This window comes from Rhynchophorus ferrugineus, unplaced genomic scaffold, assembly GCF_030347505.1.
Source record: "Rhynchophorus ferrugineus isolate W39M unplaced genomic scaffold, kcgeb_rfMv2 rfM11, whole genome shotgun sequence".
Lineage (NCBI taxonomy): Eukaryota > Metazoa > Arthropoda > Insecta > Coleoptera > Curculionidae > Rhynchophorus > Rhynchophorus ferrugineus.
The window spans coordinates 31,753,220-31,765,474 of record NW_027472590.1 but is presented as its reverse complement, the minus strand read 5'-3'; the positions used below and the strand labels follow the sequence as shown (position 1 = coordinate 31,765,474).

At 31.9% G+C, this 12,255-nt stretch overlaps 1 protein-coding gene and 1 long non-coding RNA gene across 5 annotated transcripts in view; one reads left to right on the top strand and one right to left on the bottom strand.

Moving 5' to 3' along the window:
* Positions 1-12,255, top strand: part of Hers (Histone gene-specific Epigenetic Repressor in late S phase) — a 211,161-nt gene that overhangs the window by 106,253 nt on the left and 92,653 nt on the right. The window lies entirely within an intron of this gene.
* Positions 8,177-8,990, bottom strand: LOC143204518 (uncharacterized). Its single transcript, XR_013007619.1, has 3 exons — positions 8,854-8,990; positions 8,381-8,463; positions 8,177-8,314 (listed from the first exon to the last, which is right to left on the bottom strand). It is a non-coding gene; the product is annotated as an uncharacterized LOC143204518 (long non-coding RNA).

The following is a 12,255-nucleotide window of genomic DNA, read 5'->3' as shown; positions in this document are numbered from 1 at the left end:
GATATTCGACACATCGACGCCTTAGCATTTACATCTCTTGATGGGTAAGAGTAATAATTTTTATTACAATTCGGTCATACGTATTCCTTCCGTGCCTAATAAGGCGCCTGTTTTAAAATATACTCTTTGTTTTGCATACGTGACACATTTAACAATAGATAGCGACTATAAATTACCGAAATAAATGCCTTCAGTTGTCGTCAACAATAGTAAGGTTCAAACAATAAAATATATCAATAAAGAAACGTGAATTAATTAGTTATCCCGCAATGTACGAGGGGGAATCAAATATAAACTGTAATTTTACTATTTATCTTAGCACGTAATTCAGATCTAGATGATTTTTTTGTTCTGGCCTAAAACCAGGCGGTAGAATGCGTGACGCATACCTGGTCGCAGATGCTTGCCTTGGAGTGACAAGTTGTTGGATCGGGTTATGTGGGACTGCCTCTGGGCTTACCAATACACTGAACCGAAACCGCCTGACAATTGACCCCTGTGGATCGCTACTGCTACTGCATTAAATTTGGATGCTGTCATATGGGGGCAAAAGTTATGACAAGCGCGTTTTCAGAGCAACTTGAGCTGAGTTGTTATTTGTGAAATGATTAAGATATGAAGTGCTGATTTCTGGAATGTCAGTTTCCCCATGAATTTGATTATTTCCGACCATGGAGCGTTTAAAATTCTCCAGAGGAGCTTATTTTGGAAAACTTGAAGCCGTTTCACCTGGTTGGATGTAACTTGAAGTACACATTAGGTCCGTAGAGAATTAACATCTTGTAAAATAAGCATTTGATGGAGATGGGAAGTCTGCTAGAGGAGTAGATTAGAGAAGATAACAGGTTTGATATCCCCGAACATTTCTGGATTGCTTTCTGGATTTGAGAATGCCAACCGAACCGTCAGTCGAGTTGGATACGTAGGTACATTACGTTATCCAGCCATGGAATTGCCTAATTTGCATTAAAAACTGCCTAATTTATTGAGTAAATATCTAACACTAAAGAAATAAAAATAAAAAAAACACAAAAAAATTGAACCGACTTCTAAAGACTAAAAAGTAAAAATTAATCAAACGTAATTTTTGACACCAAAAGAAAAACGTTTTAAAATGCTGTTATAACTCAATAATAATAATAAACAAAAACCTTCTTTAACATATCAACTACACATATTTTATATTCTACTCTATACACACAATTTAGCTTAACACCCACCTAAACCTAATTATCTATTTACAATATTATTTTAACTACCACCAACTAATCAGCTTGAAGTCGGTGCCGAGCCCAAACAATACAAAAATAATAAGTTTTTAACATATACATAACATTAAAACGTTAACACATTACGAACTAAACAAATCTAATTTGGTGCAACATTCATCATGATGATAGCTGATAGATATAAACGCTTTAAAACCGATTAACCGATTATCAACACATAATTGGTTTAATCAATAATGTATAACCATTTATCAAAAATAACGAAAATCGTTATGGAATATTATCAGTTTTATAATACTAATTTCAGTATATTTAAAACAAAAAACCCTATTTAACTAATATTTATATACAAACAATAAACTAACAGTACGCTGAACATTTAATAAAACTCGACAGATCTCCATTCTAAAGCTGAGCTAAATCTTTAAACAAAAATTAAATATAAGTTTAAATTGTGTTTAAGCACTGAACATCATAACAAAAACAAGTGACTGTTGAAAATTATTTAACGTCAGTCAAGAAAAAAAACTCAACGGAATGACTAAACATTTGACTTAAAATGTTGACAAAAAAGCGATCATATTGTTAGGAGAAACAATTAAATAACTATGATAGTTTTTCATATTCTTTTTTAACCAACATGCAACAGGATATAGTTAAATATAGAATAATTAAATATGAATAGGGGTAATGGATGGGAAGCAATAATGTTTTTGTTTTACTTTTTTTCCTATATAATTACTGTATATGATACTTCTGAACGGGTAAAACTATTCGATACTTTTATTTTATTTTGTATAAATGTAACAAAATCCAAAAAAAGTTATTTTGTACACATGTCATCTAAATTTGTGACGTCAAAACGTCGCAATGTTGCCGTATCAACTCTGAGTTTTAGTTCAGTTTGACATACAACAAAATTCTAGTCTAAATAAAATAATCAAACAATTATACTGTTATCCAATAATTTATTTTAACATTCTAATAAATCTAATGCATATATTATCAAAGGACTTAAAATTACAGTTAAGTACATAGTTACAATAGTTTGTAGGTTAAGAATGTGTTTGATTATATTTACATTAAACTGTTTTAACTGAGCATATTAACCCTTTACGCTTAGTCTTTGTATCCTTGGATACAGTGTTTGTAAGATACTTGTAAAAACATTTTGATATCACTGTATTTCTCCTTAGTTTGTTCTGTTAAAACCCGTGTACATCTTTCTTGATAAAACTAGATTTAGTCACTGCATTCTCCTTAATGAATTTGCCATATCCGCAAAGAAGTCTCCATTCTTTCTCTCCTGAAAAATTTTAACCATATGCTCTGAACTATATTCTGTATGAATGTATATTCTAAACAATTACACACATATTTGTGCACATAAATCTTTTGCACTGTACAATACAATTTCGAACACTTGTCTTATATAAATTATATACTCACCTTTACTTGTTTCCATTCTCATCACCCTGTCTTAGAAATTTTCAGCGTTGAATCATATCATATTCAGAAAGTTTCATTCAAGTGAATAACTAAGCTGTTATTTTATAATCTATCTATCATTTGTGAATTTCTTCTTCAATGTGTCTTATCCAGTTCATTCAAACTGTTTCCAGTGTACAGTTCCAGTACATTCCATGAAGTAAAATATATCAGCAATGAATTATTAATAAATGTCAGGACTAATAAAGCCTAATCATTTGTTATTCCAACATTTACCTTTTTCTATCTACTTTTGTTTTCATAACACTATTTTTATTATCATTTTGCCTTGGGTATATTGGCTCCATTCTGAAATATCCATGTCTCAGCTAAATACATGAATTGAAATAATAAGTCTTCCTGCATTTTATTATACACTTACAAGTAATATCCGGAAACTCCATTTAACCTGTTGGATACTTTTCAAACTAACAGTTTTGAAATAATGGTATCAAACTATGTTTGTATTAAAAAATTAATAACTGTTTTTATACATTTCGTATATAGTTAGCTCTGATAGAGCTAACATCAATCTGATCTTGATTTGTGATCCACTTCGTTTGAGTAGGTTTTTTTTTTCGACGAATTTAAGATCATATTTGTCAGATTTTGAGATATTTCAGTGACCATCATGTCCATTCTAATATTCGGCGAAGCTGCAACACGCTAAAAATTATTTTCAATAAAAATCGCAGCATATTAATTTTCAACAGTAAAAATGCTGACCTCTAACGGATTTTACTGAAAAGAGAGGGGCTCCATTATCTCGTTCGTGTTAGACTGTGATTTAACTGATTAGAGACACAATCTGTTCTGTCTGGCTTCGAAATTTTCAATCATTGTAATAATAAGCAGCGATTTGAAATTTATCAAAAACAAGTAAAGCATTAAAATAACGTTTGCCGTTTTATAACCTCTTATCACTTGTTTTGAAGAATTATACATACATTTGGCAACCGGACGACAGGCTAGTTCGGTTACACGTTCGAGCTTATCAGAGCATTGCGTCTCTTTTTAGCTAGAATAAAATGATAAGGAAAATATTGTCTGATTCTAAAACGAATTTACAAATTGTATGTACAAAAAAACTGGATAGACTATATGATCAATGAGATTTCACTACAAAAGTAAAACAAATATAAACAATAAGGAATATGAAAAATGTTAAAGCACACAAAAAAATGATTTCATTAGAGAGCAGAACCATATGTGCCAATAAGAAATGATCATTAATGTAACGAGATAGAGATGGTCAAAAGAAAGATCAAAAACGTAGAAAAAAGAACAAGAAAATAAAAATATGAGAGTGGAAAACTAACTGGGTACTGAGTACAAGATGCAATAAATAGAATACATGACTGAATCACTTATAGCAAAAGTTCAAGCAAATATCAAGATAAATGGATTCAAAAAACGAATAAAACAAGAGAACAATCACAATCATAATGGTTATGACTACTGTGACATTTTGAGATGGTCATTGATTGTAGTTAAGCTCTCGAATTTTAAGAAAAACGATGAGAGTGGTTTTGGTGTACTGATTGAGCATTATATTTTAACTTGACTTAAAAACATCACTGAAATCAAAGTAAGGATTGATAATACTATGGAGATTTTGCACCATCTATTTCAATGATTCAATTGTGACACCGGTTGTTAAGGTTACTCAAGAAAGGTCGTCATGTCAGAAATCATCGATACCTGCTTCGAACCTGAAGAAAGCTGAGTAGTGGGAGATTTGGGAGCCTAAACTGAGGGTTTGTAGAAGACCTATTTTCTAGGAGGGCTAATGTGTCTAAATGTATTGAGTTAAAGGAATATTGTGTTAAAAAATAAAAGGATTTTTTGAGAAAAAATATCAAATTCAAAAATATCAATTCAGATTATTGAAATTTACAATTCAAAACAGTTAGAATTAGTGCTGCATAGAAAGGGAGCAATAATTAACACAACTAGTGCAAAGTCAAATATCTCATACGTTACTCTCTCATAGCTAAAAAAACTTTTTACAAATTGTTGTGGTAAAATTAAAATTTTATTGGATTCCTGAGTGTTTCGCTATCCTCCGTAATAATTCTCGATATAACCAGGTTTAATAAACAATACCTTGCGTCATTTTGGGTCTTTCAATTTTACCATTAGAACGAAAAGCCTGTATTAAGGTAATCTTGTTTGACCACATTAATATTCATGGGTTTCGGCACGATAGCATTTAAATTGTCAATAAAACAAACTAATGAATTATTAAAATATTAATGAAAATCGGATCTTTAAAAGAATATCGATTAACATAATTTACGCAGTTTTAGTTTAAAGCTCAAAATTAGTTTTGCAATTAAATGTTTTTATCATCTCATCTACACTACGTAGAGATACTTAATACAATTCGAATTTAAAAATGTGTTTATTACCACGGTTCTGTTATACTTGCACCAATTCAGAAGCAGTAGTAGTGCGGGTGGATAGATCAGTGGAACAAACACCAAATTTAAATTAAATTAGACTGATCGAGCTAGAGTTAAGGGTAAAATTTAACACATAGGGGTTAAACGTTCAAATATAAAAGACGCGTACAAAGCTTTCACATATTTTTTATGTAAAATAATCGAACATTTGTGTATAATTACTGCTTAGTTATATTACTGCTGAGCTGATGTGGCGGGAAATCGGAAGTCGTTCAGTGCAAAAGCCATTCAGTTTGCTTTTTAAATACTAACTATAAGACCTCGTACTAATATTGTAAACATCTGCTTCTCTGGTGTAATGGTTAAAGCATTTAGCTCCCAAATGAAGGTTACTGGTTCGATTCACCATTCACCAGAAAAAACCTGATACCTACACACCAGTTTGGGTTTATTAACAAACACTCAACATATGACCAGGTCCACAGAATAACAGATGTTATTGAAAAAGCCCACGAAAGTAAAAAAGTATGCTCAGCTACATTCTTACATGTGGTACAAGCCTTCGATAAGGTTTGGCATGAAGGCCTTGTTCATAAACTACAGAAAATGTTACCAAAACAACACACTATTAACATTATTATAACATTAAACTATTAAAATCATACATTACAACCAGAATGTTTAGAGTCAAACAAGAAGAAGCTTCATCTACAATAAAAGAAGCTAAAGCAGGTGTACCATAAGGAAGTGTACTGGGACCAATGCTCTACACTTGTGATATACCACAAATGGAAAATATTACGATGGCTACATTTGTTGATATAGTGAAGAAGCCTCACGAAAATTACGACAGGCAAGTGACATATGGAAACAAGCTTGAAAAATAAGAATTAATGAAAATAAATCTGGATATGTGCAGTTCACCTATAAACAGACCGCTGGAAGGAACATATAAAGAAGAAACGAAAAGAACTGGAATTGAAATATAGGAAAATGTACTTGCTAATTGGATGAAAATCATAAAAACCAATTATCAGTACATAATAAATTTATATTATATAAGCAAATACTAAAACCCATATGGATATACGGAGTTCAATTATGGGGATGTTCTTCAAAGAGTAACATAAAAAAATACAATTTTTGCAGAACAAAGTCCTGAGAGGTATTGTGGGTGCACCCAAATACTATAGGACTAATTACCTACATCGAGAGCGTCAGACACCCACAGTCAGTCAAGAAATCAAGATAATTGCAAGGGGGCATGAGGAAAGACTCCAGTCTCATGAGAATAGTGAAATATTGCAGCTTTTGTATACCACCAGAACAGGACAACAGGAGGTGCATGTATTAAAAACTACAGCAGTGTCATGTATAAACATTATTTCACCAGAGTTTGAGATAGGGCCGATGGGTCCTCCTAGTTATATACCTAGATTTAAGTTATCATAAAGACAAATTGTAGGTTAGACGGAAACGACTAGTTTATTGAGTAAATATGTAACACTAAAAAGAGAAAAATAAAATATTTTTAAGAAAAAAAATTGAACCGACTTCAAAAAATAAATAAGGAACTCACTAAAAGTTAACAAACTTTTTAACCTAGATTTTTAACACAAAAAAATAATTTTAAAATAAAATATGTACATAATAATCCTTGTAAATAACTAATAACTAAATCAAAATAATCAGAAAACCTAATTTAACATCTACTACAACTATTTTCTACTATATTCCACACCTAAACCTATTTATCTATTTATAATATTATTTTAACTACTACCAACTAATCACTTTGAAGTCCAAAGTGGTTATCATTTGTCACCGGTGTTGAGCTACATCCTGCATGCAACAGTGTTGAGTGTTCCTCAAAAAAAGTTGTAATTAACTGCGATTAATATAAAAAATGTTATACTACTTCAGTTCAATATAGAAACCCTTAAAAATATGTTTATACTTAATTGTACTTTTCACAGATCTTAAATTTACTAATGTATGTTAGACAGATTGATTTCTGCTGGTGCCAAACTTTTATCCGTACTATCATTTCTAATTGGCAATGAAAAGGGATCTGCAAATAGATATTTTATATTTTTAAATTCATTTATACCCAGTTACCAAAAGGAACGACTTCTCACAATGGTCAACAATGGTCTTCCACATTTGGATTTATAGTCAGCTACAAACCTATTAGATCTTATTTTAGTGCCTAAGTTTATTGTGATATTCTTCACTTAATTTTAAATATTTAAAACATTTTGGTAAGTCGCTTTTTTGGTAATTTTTCTCAGCGGCTGACGTCCTTACGTGTCGAAAGCAAAGATAGCCGACTGGCTGGAAAGAGTCGGTACGCGATTTACGCCTAAATAATGAGACTCGAGACTTTATGTTCTACTGACGTACTTAAAACAATGAACCCATCAAATTGTGTTTTATTTGGTCGACGAATACCAAGTTTGGTTTTTATTGTTTTGTTTATGCAGCATGTCGAATCCATAATTCGTAACACTTTGCACAAGATTCAGTGTCCTATAACTTAAATGATCAAAATTAAAGCCATATTAGTAATTGTTAAGAAGGGCTGGACAGGGTGCTATTTATTTATTTATTTATTTATTTATTTATTTATGTTACCTAAAATGCAAATTATTTCTTCAAAAATCAATATGTTGTAGGAAATATATAAACGACATTTGATATAAATCAATAAGAAGTTATTAGAATTAGAATGACTTGACTACTTCTAACACGACAAGAATCATTTTCTTCTTTGTTCTTGTTATCATTAAATTTTGGTATATGTTGATACCTAGTTGATGTCGATGAAAATGATGTGTTATAAATTTTGGCAGCTAACGTTCGCAGTTTAAATAAAATTGATGCTGTTTGGATTTTATAACTTTTAAAAATGTAACCTTACCTTCTGCGCTTACCCTTGTTCTTCCATATTTTAAAACCAATATATGTGAGATACAACAAGAATAACAATTTAATTATTTTTACTATAGAATTATTAATGTAATACAAAATATAAATATTCTAGATTTGTTTGTTGTTTTGACTTGATCGACTCGAAAATAATGTACCGTCTTTAGAAAAGGAAGACCATATAATTTATTTTTTTCTTTGGTTTATTCTGTGCAGGAGAGTGCGCATGCGACTAATCCGTAGGTATTTGTCGAGTAATGTATCCTGTCAAATGAGAAAGAAAATATTGTTTGATTCTAAAACGAATTTACAAACTCCAATAGGCAATACCTTATACCTCTTGATGACGTAAGTTCACTGCTATTTTGGATGGACTATAGATCCAAAGCAGTATAGACGTAGACGTAGAGTGGCTGTTAGTGGGCAAAAATAGTAATATTTCAAAAACTGGAAGCAATTTTAAAAAATAGACTGCTCAGTTGGATAGTCCTTTGTCATCAGCTTTTGGTTGTTTAGATACTTTAAATATTATTGAGCGGTGAGAGATTATTTGTATAAACAATTACAAAACAATCACATGTCCATAAATAAAAAAAAACTGATAACAAATAACAATTCGTACTGCTCAGTTGGATAGTCCTTTGTCATCAGCTTTTAGTTGTTTAGATACTTTAGATATTATTGAGCGGTGAAAGATTGTTTGTATAAACAATTACAAAACAATCACATGTCCATAAATAAAAAAAAACTGATAACAAAGAACAATTCGTACTTGTACCGTATCTCTGCGGATCATTCCCTACCTGGAATCACGATCGAGAATTCCTCCACTATCTAATCTAAACGATTACTTTTTGGGGAAAACAACTAGCGATAACGCTAATCCAGGAGAACAATAAAGAAATCTGACCTTTGGCAATAATTTTGTGGCGGATTAAAAAGCACGACGCCGACTATTATGAACGAAAAAAAAAACAATAAGCGGCGCGCTGTCCAAGGTCGTTCGGTTCGTCTGAATACGCGTCGAGCCTTATTTCGAGCAAAAGAACACATAAAATGGATAATGGTGGTATGAGAGCACGCACGTCTCTCTCCACGTACGCCAGTCGAGAGGATAATTTATGGTTTTCTGTCGGTACAACGGGCTGCAGTAGCCAGATTATGTTGGAGAAGCTGTTATTAATGTTCGGCTGTTATTTCGAAGGGGGTGACGAGTCCGATGTTTGTCCTACATTAATACGGTTTGCGTTTCACTTGATAATCACGTCCGGATTTTATTTATTGCCCTCATTTCGGTATCGATATCCACCTTTGCCGGCGCTTGAATTTATGATCTTCTACTCGATCTCAAGTGACCATAACGAGGGTAAAAAATATTTGTAACAAATAAATTGAACCGACTTCAAAAAATAAATAAGGAACTCACGAAAAAAAACTGTAGGAATGTTCGTCGGGTCGGTCAGTCGGTCGAAATGTGTGGCTGCCGCTGCAATTATTTGTCAGAACACTCACTACTATATTTGAAAGAAATTTGCACGAGAACTGAAAACGCTGGTTGAAGAAATACTGTTTATTGCAATGTTAAATGATACATGTGGTTGACGGGAGAATTGAAAGGATATTAGGTTAGGTAGAAGAAGTACGGTAGCGCTGTGGAAGTGGTACTATTACAAGGGGATGGAGAAAAGAAAAGAGAGCGAGACGTCGTCGTGATGGTCTTCTATAGCCTGGAACTGCATGGTACCAATCCACCGGCGTTGCCAACCTTTGAACTTGTTGGTGAATTCGTGGTGGCCTAAAGGGTCGTGGCGGTCGCTACAAGACAAAAATTTTCAAAATTAGATTTTTAACACAAAGAGAAACATTTTAAATTAAATTATATACATAATAATCGTTGTAATAACTAAATAAAAAATAAACAAAAACTTTATTTAACCTATCTACTACACGTATTTTATATTCTACTACATACACACAATTTAGCTTAATACCTGCCTAAACCTATTTATATATTTACAATATTATTTTAACTAGTCACAAAATTATATCATTATTTTTGTATTGTTTGGGCTTGGAACCAACTTAAAATTGATCAGGTGTACTGAATATGGTACATATAGTCTATTCAAAGTTTATTTATATATACGTCATCGAAATTTGTGGCGTCAAAGCGTCGCAATGTTGCCGCGTCAACTTTGAGTTTTGGTTCAGTTTCGATTTAACGTACAACACAATTCTAATCTATATAAAATAATGAAACAAAAATATTGTTTTCAAATTTATTTTATTTTAATTTATTTTAACATATAATGAATATGTTATCGAAGGACTTAAAACTACAATTAAGAACTCAGTTATAATAGTTTGTAGGTTAGAGTTGTTTTATTATATTTATATTGAACTCCTTTCCACACCACGCATGAGGTGGAGTTCTAAGCTCATATTTTTAAGTAGTTGTATCCCCCTGGTGGTCTAATCCACCTAATTACAATTATATATCGAAGTAATATACTTTCATTCAACAGCATATTTACCTTTTTACATTTAGTTCTTGTTTCCTTCGATGGTGTGTTTACTTGTCAAGTCATCTTGATGTCAGGGTATTTTTGATATATTCTGCTACTACCTGTCTACACCATTCATGATTAAATTATTCACCGAATTCTGTCTAATGCATTTACCATATCTACAAAACAGTTAGTATTCATTCTCTCCTCATACGTTCTAACCCAATGCTCATGTTTAATTCTGAATCATTACCATCACATCTTTGCACATAAAGCTTTCACGCCCTACAATACCATTTTCTGCAGTTATATTCTATTAATTATGTGCATACCTTTATTTGTTTCCACTCTCATCTCTCTGTCTCAGGAATTTCCAGCATAATTATATATCCTTAGTCTTCTTTAGTCACTTTCACTGTCCGAGTCACTGGCCAAGTCAATCACTAAACTATTAATTTCCAATCGGTCTAATACATGTTCACGATCCACCATACATCAATTACTTCGTCTGTATGTCTTATGGAGTTCATCCAAACTGAAGGTGTTATGGTCGACAATGCTTCCTTCCACATATCTAAACAGTTCTTGATGGAATATCCTTCTCGACCAGCACGTCTACTATAATAATTCCTTGCTACCCTCCATATCAACTGGATTGGATTGAATACACAGTGATAGTGAGGAAGTCATATTACTATATGACCATATTGTTCAGCCATCTGATCTACTGTATGTCTGTTTTCGGGCTTATGTCCAAAATTGCAAAAAACTAAATTAAATGTTTCACTTCAACAACACCAATTCATGTTTTGAAAGCTATTCCTTCATTACAGCCTTTGTTGATGCTATTGTTGGGATTTTTCCCACCAGTGTGATATGATATGATGCACTGTCCAAAATAATAACTGATGGTTCTTCCAGGTTTTTTAACAACTGATTTTCAAACCATAGCAAAAACATGTTATGGTTCATGGTAGTCGCCCTTGGATTTGGAGTAAAACACTAATTCTGCACCAGGAATAAAACAATTCTTATTCACTGCATGAATAACAATTTATGTGCAATTAATTATTATAAACTTTTTTTGTTACTGTCTTGCCAAGGGTGAATCCATTTTGAAATATCCAAGTTTCATCAATATACACAAATTGAAATAATTTATCTTCCTTGATCTTATTGTATGCTTTTAAAAATTGAACTCTTTTTAAGGCAATGTCTGGAAGTTTCATTAGACCTTTTCGAGGGTTATCTTTACAGCATTTAAATCATATGCCCTGTGAAAGTGCATGAAAGGATGTCTTATACCCATCAAAAAACTGCATGTCTTTTATGTATACTTCCCAGAATAACAATTTTCTCTGAAATATTTTTATTAAATTATATTTAAATCGATAAAATATTTTGTGTACTCACTGTTCTTATACATTTCGTATATTTTATCTCTAATTGAGCTAATATCAAGATGGTCAAGCTTTCTTGATTGAATCTAATGTATTGTTCCTCATTTTGTAAGCGGTGTTATTCACAGTACCGATACTAATATTCAGCGTCGCAGCAACATGCTAAAAGCATTTTCAATAAAATTGCAGCATCTTATATTATTTAATATCATCAATAATTACCTGAATGATCTATTGTTTTTGGCATTTTGAAACAAAGTGATACGATATGTTACCGTTTGCTGGTTTAGTTGAAACC